At 33.6% G+C, this 14,322-nt stretch overlaps 1 protein-coding gene and 1 pseudogene across 3 annotated transcripts in view; one reads left to right on the top strand and one right to left on the bottom strand.

Annotated features, from left to right (window-relative positions):
* Positions 1-14,322, top strand: part of USP34 (ubiquitin specific peptidase 34) — a 208,219-nt gene that overhangs the window by 8,960 nt on the left and 184,937 nt on the right. The gene's annotated exons all lie outside the window — the stretch shown is intronic.
* On the bottom strand, positions 1,759-2,126 carry LOC118605241 (annotated as a pseudogene).

The following is a 14,322-nucleotide window of genomic DNA, read 5'->3' as shown; positions in this document are numbered from 1 at the left end:
TGAATATCACAAAAATCATGAGAAGTAGAATGATTTGGCCAAGGTTACATAGCTAATTAGCAGAGCTGGGACTAGAATTTAGTGTACTTTTCTTTAAAGATGTTGTCTTTTTTTTTTTTTTTTAAGAGAAGCTTGCCTATGGGAGTTGGGAAACTCATGAAAAACTTAAAAAGAACTACGGAGAGATTTATTCTGGCTAAAGTGGATTAGGCAAGGTTTCAAAGAAGATGGAAGATTGAACTTGGCCTTTAACTGGTTGGAATAGTTGCTAGGAATGAGGAGAGTGACATTGCTACCGCTAACCTCTTTCTGTTGCCTGTTTTGTCTTTTTTAATTGATGTTCTTTGCTGTCACTGAGCCTTTATATATGTCTGGAACTTACTACCTTTCTATGCCTTCAAGACTTGAATTAGATGTTTTTTAGAGAGGCCATTTTGAACATCCAATCTAAAGTAGTTCTGGGTCTTAACCTTTGTAGTAGCAGTCCCCAACCTTTTTGACACCAGGGACCAGTTTTGCTATGAGAATCTAATGCTTGATGTTCTGAGTTGGAGCTGAAGCAGTGATGCTAACGCTGGGAAGTGGCTTCACTCTTTCACCAGCCACTCACTTCCTTCTGTGCGGCCCTGTCCTTAACAGGCCATGGACTGGTGGTACCAGTCCATGGCCTGGTGGTTGGGGACCCCTGCTTAATAGCACCACAGTTAGAATTATGTATTTTTATTGTTTAATGTCTTTATTTTGCAAGACTGTTAGGTTCTTTGCAACTATCTGTCATACTAACTTTCACAGTACCCACACATACTAGGATCATTACTTTGTAAATATCTGAAAATCTTAAGATCACTGTAGGTGGGTAATGGAAAAGAAGACAAAAGTAGGCTGGATGTGGTGGTTTTCCCTGTTTTCTCAATTTTCTTGGATATTTCAAATACTGTCATTTCTTGCTTTTGTGACATCTCACCACCCCCTTCATAAAAATATGCTTCATTGTTTTTTTAAACTTATTTTGTCAAGGTTTTTTTTTTTTTTTTTAAGTACTTCGCTATCCCTTGATATTGACATCCGCAGGTTAAAGATCTTAGATTGAGAATTACTTTTGAACCAGTTAGGATTCTGTCTGTCACAGGACCAGAAAAAAAAAAAACAACCATATAGCAGAAACAAAAAAGATTTTTTTTAAGCTATAACTAAGCAGACCAGGTATATACTGTCTTCAGGTGTGGTCTACTCTTAATCTGTAGATTTGTAACAGTATCAAGATTTCATTTTTTTATGGCTTACTCTGCTGTGCTTCTTTTTTTAGGCTTCAGTTTGACTCTGTGGTAGCAGAAATGGGAGCTGTATCATCTTTATACCACATTATTTGGAAATCACATATTTATACTACACAGGAAAAGAGAGAATCTCTTTTGAAACATACTATACAAGAAAAAGGAAGCTTTTCCCAAAACTTCAATACCAAATGGCACTTCATATATCATTGGCCTTATTCCTGAAAGTTCAGAGAAGATAGATTTTGGTTGGCTTAAACTGATCATGACCCTTTCCTGAAGCTGATCTCACCCAAACCTCATAGCTAAAAAAGTAGATGTTTCCCAAAAAGAGATATGGCATATTTTGACCATTAAGATGGTGAAATTGTTTTGAGGCAGCAAAAACACAGTTATCTATTAGACTGTGCTATACTGAAAACCTTTTTTTTTTTTTAATAACTTTAAACTTTATAGTTTAAAGTTTTATAACTTTATTTGATAATCAATGGTTCTCATCCACATTGACTATGTGTAGGTTTTAAGGTTTTTGAAAGTGGTAACAGGTACATGGGTAACCAATGCGTTCTCATGTTTTCTGGACGCAGGAATATGGTATGGGATATATCTTGGCCCCATACACCTTTGTTCAGCCTTGTGCCATTGCACATATCTGAAGTTCTCATCTTTATGGCAGATTTCTAGATCTCTGAGTGCCTGAGTGGTATGCTTCTTGAAGCCTACTTCATGGATGTTGTGAATGTTGATTATATATTCTCTGGTCACTACCTCTTTGATGGCAGAATGGCCTTTCTCCCCACCTTTCTTGGAGGAGCCATTTTGCCAGGCCCAGGTTGGAAAATTGAAAACCATTTCTTAACATTATGTTTACTGAATTAATTATGTTTTGTATGTTTTACTCTTTATGTTTAAATACTTTTTTCAGTATGTAACAAATATATTGAATGTTTAAAGTATGTAAAGCATGGTGCAGGACCCTCTGGCAGATGTAGAAATATATTTAGGTGGCTATCTTCCCTTAAGGAAAGTTAGAGTCCAGTACAAATGAGGCAGTAGGATTGTTGAGGGAGTGATCTCTGAAATCCGACTGATGTGAGTTCCTGTTGCTGTCATTTATTAGATCTCTGGCTTTGGTTAAGTTCCCTAATATCTTATTACTTTCTTATTTGGAAAGGAGGACAATAATACCCTAAATAGAAAACTTATAGGGATTTCTTGAGGATTAAATAAGATAATGCGTGCCAACACAACATAGTGCTAGCATAGGAAATATTAAAAAAACAACAATATGAGAGGAGAAATGGTTAATTTCATAAAGCATGGTGGGAGGAATTTAGTTTTTAGTAAGATTGGAGGCTTCATGGAATTGATAGAATTTAAGTTGATCTTTGAGCAATTTAAAAAAAATTATTGGAATTGGGGAATGATTTTTTAGTAAAAAGAATTTTGTAGGAAAAGTAAACATAGTTTGTCTTTCTTGAGACTTCATAAAATGCTGTCTCTGGTTTTACTTGTTACCTTTTATTTCTCCTAGGATCTGGTTCTTTAGCTCTCTCTTTTTTCCCCTCCATAGTCTTAAGTTCTCAAGCTTCTGAAATCTGGCTTCTGCTTTTGACTAAAAACTATATTGTTCTAGAACACCAGTGGCCTCCTGTTTATTAAAGCAAATGGAGAGGTTTTCTCTGTAACTTTGTACATTGACCAGTACTTTCTCTTTGTGTTTCACTTAAAAAGATTTATTTTTTGCTTATAGATGTAATATATATGATTAATGTAGAAAGCTTCGAAACTACTGATGTAAACATTTGTTGTTAAAATTTTATAGTAGACCCCCCTTTAGCTGCAGTTTTGCTTTCTGTGATCTGAGTTACCAGTGGTTAACCATTGTCCGAAAATATTGAATGGAAAATTCCAAAAATAAACAATTGTAAGTAAAATTGTGATCTGTTCTAAGTAGCACAATGAAATCTTGTACGTTCTTGCTCTGGCCCACCCAGTATGTCAATCTTCCCTTTGGTCAGCATATCCTGTATACATTACTGGCTTGTTAGTCACTGAGTAGCCATCTTGGTTATCAGACAAGTGCTTGTATTCAGGTAAGCCTCATTTTACTTAATAATGGCCCCAAAGCCCAGAGTAGTGATGCATTTGGAATGCAAAAGACAAGCCATAAAGTGTATGTATGTGTAGGAAAAAAAACAGTATATGCTGTAAGGCTTGGTACTATTCACAATTTCAAGCATCCATTGAGGGTCTTGGAATGTATCCCCCGCAGTTAAGGGGGAACACCGGTATATCATTCCAGCTAATTTTCAGTGCATATATATATACAAAATTGAGTTCATACACAATGCTTGCTTCTTTTAATGAGCATTTTCTCATATTTGTATGTGTATCTGAGAACAGAATTTAATGGCAGTCTTTTAGTATTTTGAATGTAACACAAATTTAGTGTTTTTCTTTTAAAGAAATTATGAAAATATCTTTGAGTAAAGAAACCTGGGACATGTCCTGGGTCAAAGGTAAAAATATTTAAGGCTTATGCTTGCCAAGTTGCTTTCTAGAGAGTTTATACTAATTTATACCCCAACAGCAGTATTCGAGAGTGCCTTTTTATTTGCGTTAGATATTCTATTTTTAAAGATCCATATAGGAAGGGGAAAAAAGATGCAGTCATTATCCTACATTTTTTGGTTCCTGCCATAGTTAGGATATTGAGGATTTTTGCATTACTTGTATCAACATACTTGATTCCTGAGTTTTAATAAGAAGTAGTCTATTATTGTTTTAAAAGGCTTTTCCCACTCGGATTAGATATTTAATTAAAATTTTTCTAGCTTTTATGGATTTGTTAAATTTTTCATCCATATGGAATTTATTTTGGTGTAAGCTATGAAGTGAGATCTAACATTAGATTTTCCAAACTATTACTCAGTGGTCTTAGCATTGATCTTTTTTCCACTGATTTGAAATTCCACCTCTGTTTTATACAGAAGTCTTGAGTGTGTTTCTAGAAGTCAGTTTTTATGCTTTTTGTTTAGTTGTCTGGTTTTTATTTAGTCACTTTATGATATATTTTAGTATCTAGTGGTATTAAACCAAATAGCTAGTGTAAAATGATTTATTCCTTGATATGAGTTAAGAATCATTTTATTTGTTGCATTGCCCTCTTCATATCCTACTAGAAGTTTTTTTGAAATTGTATAATTTTTATAAATAGGGGCAAGAGTTGATGTCTTACAGTATTGAATATGCCTTTTCAGGAAGCGTAATGGGTTTTTTAATTTATGTAATCTATGTTTCTTTGTTAAGTTTTGTGGGTTTTTTCTCTTTATGTAGATTCTGCACATTTCCTTTATGATTATTCCTAGGTAATTTTGTTGTTTTTATTTTAAGTGGAATTTCCACATACCCTTATTATTTTATTTTTGGAAACAACTTTATTGATATATATACCTTCAAACTCATTAAAACTATACAATTCAATGGCTTTCACTATTTTCACAGAGTTATGCAACCATACCTATAGTCAGTTTTGGAACTTTCATCACCTCAAAAAGAAACTTCACAGCCTTAACTACCACTTTAAATCTCCTATTCCCCAAACCTAAGCAATAGTCTACTTTCTCTCTGTATTTGCCTATTTTGAACCTTTCATATAAATGGAATCATAACATATTTTCTTTTGTGACTGCTTTCACTTAGCATGTTTTCAAGACTCATCCATGTTGGAGCATGTATCAGTATTTCATTCCTTGTTATGGCTTAATAATACTCCATTGTATGGATATATACCACATTTTGTTTATCCATTCATTAGTTGATGGACATTTTGATTTCCACCTTTGGCTGTTTAGTTTTCAGAATAATGCTATGAACATTTGTGTAAAAGTTTTTCTGTGGATTTTGTTTTCATTTCTCTCAGGTGTATATCTAGGAGTGGAATTAGCAAAGTCAGATGGCAACTTGGTTTAACTTTTTTTCAAAAACTGCCAAAAACCCTTTCCCTAAGTGCTGCACCATTTTATATTTCTTTCAGCAGTGTATGAGGGTTCAAGTTTCTCCACATTCTCGTCAACACTTGTTATTTTGATTATAGGCATGTCTTGGAGATACTGTGGGTTTGGTTCCAGACCCCCACAATGTAAAATACAGCAAATATTGCAATAAAGCGAGTCATGAATTTTTTGGTTTCCCAGTGAATATAAAAGTTATGTTTACACTATAGTGTAGTCTATTAAGTGTGCAATAACATTGTCTTTAAAAAACAATGTAATACCTTAATTAAAAAAAAAAAAACTATTGCTAAAAAATATATCATCTGGGCCTTCAGTGAGTTGTAATCTTTTTACTGGTGGAGGCTTTTGCCTTGATGCTCATTGATGAAAACAGTGTCTTTGAAGAGCAGTAAAAGGTATACCTGTATTTTATTCTAGCCATTCTAATGGGTGTAAAGTGGTATCTCATTGTGGTTCTGGTTTGCATTTCTCTGATGAATAATGATGATCATCTTTTTATGTACTTATTTATGTATCTCTTTTGGAAAAACATCCATTCAGATCCTTTGTTCACTTTTTAATTGGGTTATTCGTCTTTCTATGTTTGACTTGTAAGAGTTCTTTATATATTGTATACACAAGATCCTTATCATGATTTGCAAATATTTTCTCTTATACTATGAGTTGTCTTCACTTTTTAAAAATTTACTTAATTTTTATTTTAAGTTTGGATCAACTTTATTCTAGTTTTCTTTCATTGTGTCTTCACTTTTTAAAAAGTGTCCTTGAAGCACAAAAGTTTTTAATATTAATGAAGTTCAGTTATCTATTTCTTTTGTTTCCTGTGCATTTGGTGTCATATTTATTTCCAGGCTCCATTGCCAAATGCAAAGGCACAAAGACCCCTATACTTTCTTGAAAGAGTGTTATCATTTAGGTTCATACATTTAGGTCTTTAATACATTTTGAGTCAATTTTTTTTACATGGTGTGAGGTTAGGGTCCATCTTTATTCTTTTGCATGAGATTATCCAGTTCTAGCACCATTCGTAGAAAAGGCATGTCACATTTTAGTGACATTGGTGTCTCTGTTGAAAACCAGTTGTCCATAGATATATGGGTTTATTTTTGAATTCTCAGTTTTGTTCCATTGATTTGTATGTGTATCCTTCCTACAGTACTACACTCTTATTTACTATAGCTTTACAGTGAGATTTGAAGTTGGAGAATGTGAATCTTTGTTCTTTTTCAAAATTGTTCTCGCTACTCTGGATCCCTTGAGTTTCCATATGAATTTTGGAATCAGCTTGTTAATTTGTACAAAGAAGCCAGCTGGAAATCTGATAGGCTGTGGTAAAGCTGAAGAGTATTACAGTTTTAACAACGTTAAGTCTTCTGGCCTGTGAACATAGATATCTTTCCATTTACTTATATCCTTTTCTTTACAACAAAATGTTTAGTTTTCAGAGTAATATTTTCTATTTGTTAAATATAGTTTCAAGAATTTTATTTTTTTGATGCTATCATAAATGGAATTGTTTTCTGTTTCACTTTTGCATTGTTCATTGTTAGTGTATAGAAACAGAATTGCTTTTTTATACTGATCTTGTATCTTGCAACCTTGTTGAACTTGTTTATTAATTTCGTTTAGCGGATTCCTTAGGATTTCCTTAAGATTTATGCATGGTCATCTGAATAGAAAATTTTACTTATTTTCAATTTGTATTGTCATTTCATATATCTCTTTATTAAATCTATATCTTCATTTGGCTCCATCACTGGTTCTCAAAGTGTGAACTGTGGCTCCCTGAGGGTCCCACAAAGCTTGTTTTCAAGATCTCTGAGAGGTTAAGACATTATTTGTTTTTTAGTTGATATTTTTATGGAGAATGCAAAGGTATGGTGGATAAAACTGCTGGCCAAGGTGTAGGAAATTAGGCAGTGGCACTAAGTAGTTAATGTAATCTTCATTGCCAAGCACTTGCTATTAAAAAATTCACTTGATGTGTTTTATGAAGCATCGAAAATTTTATTAAATTGCAAAGCTGTTTACATGTCTTTTTAATGTTCTGTGATGAAGTGAAAAGTACATTCAAGCATTTTTCCTGAATACTGCATTAAGATGGTTGTCTTAAGGAAGTGTACTCAGGTGATTGAATTGTAAGCTGAACTACCTGCTTCTTGAAACAGTTTTTATTTAAAAGAATGATTGACTCAGGTTATCCAGATTTGGGTATTTGTAGGTATTTGCTAGAATAAATGAAGGAAGCATGTCACGTCAAAGAAGACGTAGTTGCCAGTGAGTTTTCAGGAAAAAAACCAGTTTTTGAAAAACTTGTACCTGTCACTGAATGTGATAGCTGCATACTACTTAACAGAATTTTGGTGAGATCAATGGGAATATTAATGATGCCTTTTTTTTGATACCATGTAATGAAGTATGTCAGCAGTGGAAAAATCTGCATAACTTAGTGAACTAATATTTTTCATATCACCAATGCATAATGTTACAAAATCATTGGTGGGCAGAAGATCTAGTCAGAGCAAGATAGATTGATGGATTTTAATGTAACAGTATTGATATAGTTTTAGATTTCATATTGCAGCTTATCTTTAATTAACTTATTGAGTTTTGCTATATATCAGAAGAATATCCAAAATTCAATACGTTATTTAATAAAATACTATTTTCATGTTCAGATCTTTTAACAGTGGACTTTTCTTTATATATATTTTTTACCAAAACAATATATGGCAGTGAACAAAATGCAGAAACAATTAATGAAAATCTATTTTCTATTAAGCCAAACTCTGAAGAGATTTTGAAAATTTAAAACAGTGCTAGTCACTTATTTTTTAAAATGAAAACAAGTAATGAATTTATCATTTATAAACTAATAAATGAACATTTCTAAGTTTTAATTCAGAACACAATAAATATTGATAAACCATCTAAATATAATCTCTTTGAAGTCTTCAGTTTTTAAGCATGTGAAAGATCCTCGAAAATACAAAGTTTGAGAACTGCTGGGCTGCATAATCTTAAAATTTTCTTTTTCCTCACTCAAGAGTTTTGTTACTCTAATTCCTTAAGTGTGTCAGTTACCTAAAGTTTAGTCCTTTGATGTGTATTTTATGAAGAAATTGAAGTAGGTATTCAGTCTACTCCCATGACTTCATCATCTTTCAGACAACTGTCAGAATATATTCTTAACCCTGACCACACTTGATTTTAGCCAAAAGATCAAGAAGTGATCTTAACCCTGACCAGTTTTCCAAGCATCAGTTAAATATCCATAGTGCTAGACATTTCTGTTTAAGTATCCTTCTTTGTCCTCAAATTCAGCAAAAGTGAAACAGTCCTTCATCATCTTCTTATATTTATTTTCTTGTTTGCTTTTTTTTTTTTTACCTGAGTCTGACTTAATTATGTGAATTTCTCACATTAGAATCTATTTTAGTATTTTTACTACTTTCTAGACCCTAGACTAGCACCCATGGAACATTGATGTACATATCAATCATTTGGAGATTTTTTTTACAGCAGACTCTAACTTACGCAGCAGTCTTGAGTTTTGCCTGAGATTCTTCATTCTAACAGGCTTCCAGATGATGCCGATGATGTGGGTCCTTGGAACATACTTAGAATAGCAAAGCCTTAGAGTACTTTAAAAGACAGGAGCAGAATAAATGAAATTATACTACAGTTGTAGTGTTCTTTATTTACTTAGATTTTTTAAAAACTCTAAGACATTTTATAAAGTGAATATTCATTTAGATTTACCTACATTTACCCTTTCTATTGCTCTTCATCCTTTATTGTATCTCTAGGCTTTCATCTGGGATCATTTTTCGTATAGCATTTCCTTCATTGCGGTTCAGCTGCTGTTGATGATTTTTCCCAGTATTTGCTTGTCTTACTGAAATGAAGATAAAATATTTTCAGTCAAGTAGACACTGAAATAGAGTATTGAAATACAGTTTGGAAGTTACTGTTGCTTTTTTCAGTAAGTCATTTCATTTTTTTGTGGCTTTAAATTGTTCTCACTGAAAAGTCAGCCATTGGTTTTACTATCGCTTTTTTAAAGGTAATTTCTTTTCTTCATTAAATTTTAAGATTTTTCTCTTTGTCTTAGGTTTTTAGTAGTTTTACTGTGATGTATCTACATTTGTTTTAATATTTATTTGCACGGGATTCATTTTTGAACCTGGTTTGAGTTTTTAAAAATTAATTTTGGAAGTATATAGCTATTATTTCTTAAAATGTAGCTCTTGGCTCATACTTTTATCACCTTTTAGTACCTCAGGTACAGATGCTACACTTTTTCATCATCTTATCTCTTGTTATTTTCCATATTTTTCATCCTTTTGTCTTTTGTGTTTCTGTACTTTAGTCCAGATATTTATTTTTTGACTTATCTTCTTTTATCTAATCGTATCTTAAACTGTATATAATTTAGTAATAAAGCCATCTTTTGATGTCTTAATTCCAGTTTATATTTTAATTCTAAAGCTTTTGATACTTTTGAAACTGTTGAGAATTTTGCTGAAATTTTTTATCTTACTATCTTGAACTACTGTTGCGAAGTTCAGGTCTGATAACTCTAATATCTGAATTTCCGTCTTGTCTTTTTTCCCCCTTCGTTTTTGATTATGTAGTTTATGGTCTTGTTTTTTCGGTTTGGTGGTAGTCTTTAAAATTTCATTATAGAAAAACTTAAGTGGGAAGGTTCATGGGCAGTGATATTTATATACTCATTACCCAATCAGCAGTTTCCAGCTCATGGACAAATTTGTTTTATTTGTATTCGTTCCCTTACCCCATTCATTGGATGATTTTGAAGCAAATCCAGGCATTATGTGTCCTATTTGTATTTCAATATGGTTCTCTGAAACAGGAGTTCCCAACCTCTGGGCTGTAGACCTTTATGTGGCCTGTTTAGGACCTGGGCTGCACAGCAAGAGGTGACTGACTGGTGGGCAAGTGAGCAAAGCTTCATCTGTATTTGCAGCCAGCCACTTCCCAGCACTACCATCACCACCTCAGCTCCACCTCAGATCAACAGGCATTAGATTCTCGTAGAAGCATTGTTCCCTGATATCAAAAAAAAATGGGGGATGGCTGCTCTAAAAGACAGGTACTTTTAAAATACATAACCACAATGTCATCATTAACAGCTAAAAAATTAAGAGCAGTTTCTTAATATAAAACATTTGGTCAAATTAAAAAAAATTTGTTTAATTTAAAAAAATTTAATTTTTTTCTTTAAAATTTGAATCAGCATTCAGATGAGGTCTGTTGTAGTTGCTGATTTGTTTCTTTTTTAAAACTTCGAATCTACTTTCTTGATGTATAATTTAGGTACAGTAGACCCCATCTATTTTAAGTGTATAATTCCATTCATTTTGACAAATGTATACACATATAAGCGCTACCACAACTGAATAGTTCTACCAGCTCAATGATCCTTGTTACTACTGATCTGCTTTTTTTATTCTCAGTTTTGAGATATAATTGACATAAAATGTTGTGTAAGTTTAAGGGGTAAAATGTCATGATTTGATATACATATATATAGGGAAATGATTACCACAATAGGTTAGTTAAAACATCCATTACCTCACATAATTACCATGTTTTTTGGTGGTGAAAACATTTAAAATCTATTTTCTTGGCAACTGTCAAATATATAGTACAGTATTAATTATGGTCATGCTGTACATTAGATCCCAAGAACTTATTCATCTTATAACTAGAAGTTTGTACTCTTTGACTAACAAATTCCTGTTTCTTCTGCTGCCTAGCTCCTGGAAACCACCATTCTACTTCTTTCTCTATGAGTTCATCTTTTTTAGATTCTACATATAGGTGAGATCATACAGTATTTGTCTTATTCTGTCTGACCTATTTCATTTAGCATAATGCCCTCAAGGTCTATCAGTGTTGTCCCAAATGGAAGGGGTTTTTTTTTTTTTTATGGCTGAATAATATTTCATTGTATACGTGTACCATATCTTCATTATCCATTCATCCATCAGTGGACAGTTAGGTTGCTTACATGTCTCTGCTATTGTGCGTAATGCTGCAGTGAACTTGGCTTGTGGTCGTAATACAGATATTTCTTTAAGACAATGATTTTATTTCCTTCTGATATATACCCAAAAGTGGGATTACTGAGTCATATGGCAGTTCTTTTTTTGCATTTTTTGAGAAACCTCTATACTTTTTTATACTGTGGCTGTACCAGTTTACATTCCCACCTACAGTGCATCAAGATTCACTATCACTTGTCTTTTTGATATTGGCCCTTCTAATGAAATGAGGTGATACCTCTTTCTGCTTTTGATTTGCACTTCCCTGATGATTAGTGATTTTGAGCATCTTTCATGTACCTATTAGCCATTTGTATGTCTTTGGAAGAATGTCAGCTTTAGAAGAATGTCTATTCAGGTCCTTTACTTATTTTTTAATTGTAATTTGATTTTTTTTTTACTATTGAGTTGTATGAGTTCCTTGAATTTTGTATATTAACCCTTTATAAGATGGTTTGCAAATATTTCCTCCCATTCCATAGGTTGATTGTTTCTTTTGCTGTGCAGAAGCTTCGTAGTTAGATGTAGTCCCACTTGTTTATTTTTGCTTTTGTTGCTTGTACTTCTTTTGTCATATCCAAAAAATTGTTGCCAAGACCAACGTCAAGGAGTTTTTGCCCTGTGTTTTCAGTTTCAGGTCTTACATTAAAGTCTTTAATCCACTTTGCATTAGTTTTTGTGTATTGTGTAAGGTAAGGGTCCAGTTTCATTCTTCTGTGTGTGGATATCTAGTTTTCCCAGTACCATGTATTGAAGAGACTATCCATTCACCGTTGATTATTCTTGGCTCCCTTGTCAGATATTAGTTGACTATATATGCATGGGATTAGTTCTGTCTTCTCCATTCTGTTTGATAGGTCTGTGTGTCAGTTTTTGTGCCAGTACCATACTGTTTTGATTATTATTGCTTTGTAATATAGTTTGAAATCAGGAGGTGTGATGCCTCCAGCTTTGTTCTTTCTCAGAATTGCTTCGGCTGTTCAGGGTCTTTGTGGTTTCATGAGAATTTTAGGATCGTTTTTTCTATTTCTGTTAAAAATGCCATTGGAATTTTGAGGGATTGCATTGAATCTATAGATGGCCTTGGATAGTATGGACATTTTAACAATTTTAATTCTGATCCATGAACCCAGGATAGCTTTCCATTTACTTGTAGCTTTTGTTTTTTTCATCAGTGTCTTAGGGTTTTTAGTTTACAGATCTTTAGCTTTCTTGGCTAAATTTATTTTTAGGTACACTGTTGTTTTGGGTGCTATTGTAAATGGGATTGTTTTCTGTATTTGTATTTCAGATAGCGTGTTAGTGTATAGAAATGTAATTGACTTCTGCATGTTGATTTTTATATCCTGGAATTACTGAATTTTATTCTAACAGTTTTGGTGGTGGGGTCTCTGGGATTTTCAATATATAAGATTATGTCATCTGCAAACAGACAATTTTAATTCTTTTTTTCCAATCTGGATGCCTTTTATTTCTTTTTCATGTCCGATTGCTCTGTTACTCTAGTACTGTGTTGAACAGGAGTGGTGAGTGAGAATGGGCACCCTTGTCTTCCTTATTTTAGAGGAAAAGATCTTAGCCTTTCACCGTTGAGTAGGATGTTAGTTGTGGCCCTGTCATATATGGTTATTTTGGGTTCCTAGACTCAATTTCAGTGTGTTTTGTGTGGAGACTTCCTACATCAACAAGCAGTTCTTGGACACCAGAAAGGTGTTTGAGAGTTTGACTTAATTTGCTTAGTTCTAACAATATCTGTGCAGAAATATCATTAAATTCCACAGATAAAAAAGGGCTCAGTCCCATAAGACCACCCTCCACTTCAGAAAACAATCATAAGCCCAGATTGTTACCTGTACTTCTGACTAGATTATAAATCAGAGGATCCCATGATCCCTTCCTTGGGTTCCATTAACTTGCTAGAATGGCTCATAGAACTTAGGAAACCTGTCTACTCACTAGATTACTAATTTATTACAAACAGTATTAAAGGATATGAATCAACAGCTGTGTGAAGAGATGTATAGGGTAAGGTTCTGATCAAAGAAGCTCTGTCCTGGTGGAGCTTGGGGCCCAGCATGGTCCCATGTAGAAGCAAGTCTTCTTGTTCTCAGACCTCGGAGCTCTGAACTGCCTCCTTTGAGCATGGTTGAATAACTCATTGGCTATCGGTGATTGATTCAACCTGTAGCTCCTCTCTCCTCTGGAAATCAGGGTGGGACTAAAAGTTTTATCCCTCTATTCATGGTTGATTGCCTTGGGAAACAGCTCCCCTCTCTAGGTGTTTTACCAAAGTTACCTTCATTAACATGAGCCAAATTGTGGAAGAGAGGGACTTGTTATGGCACCCTTCTTACTTTTATGGCTCTTAAGCGTTTTCAGGAACTGAGGATGAGACCATGTATTATAACAAAATATGTTCCCATTGTTCTGGGATAGCTCAGGAAATTCTAAGGGTTTTGGGGAGCTGTGAGCCAGAAACTGTGGATGAAGACCAAATATACATGAGAAATATATTTTGCTCCTCTGAATGACCAAATATACATTTCTTACAAATTACAACATTGTGATGGCCTTTGTTATGTTGAGGTACATTCCTTCTATACCTAATTGTTGAGAGGTTTTATCATGATGTTGTTTTATAAAATGCTTTTTGTTGCATTTATTGAGTTGATCCTAAGATTTTTACCTTTCATTCTTTCAGTGTGATGTATCACATTTATTGATTTGTGTATGTTGAGCCATCTGTGCATTCCAGGGAAGAACCCTACTTGATTGTGGTGTATGATTGCTAGTATTTGTTGAAGAATTTTTGCATTTAGTCATCAGGGATATTGGCCCATAGTTTTCTTACCTTGTATTTTTTTCTGGCTTTGGTATCGGAGTAATATTGTCCTTGTGCGATGAGTTTGGGAATGTCCCCTTCTCTTCAGCTTTTTGGAAGAGTTTTAAAAAGTTTGG

This window comes from Rousettus aegyptiacus, unplaced genomic scaffold, assembly GCF_014176215.1.
Source record: "Rousettus aegyptiacus isolate mRouAeg1 unplaced genomic scaffold, mRouAeg1.p scaffold_m13_p_7, whole genome shotgun sequence".
Taxonomy (NCBI): domain Eukaryota; kingdom Metazoa; phylum Chordata; class Mammalia; order Chiroptera; family Pteropodidae; genus Rousettus; species Rousettus aegyptiacus.
This window is presented reverse-complemented; position numbering and strand designations above follow the sequence as displayed.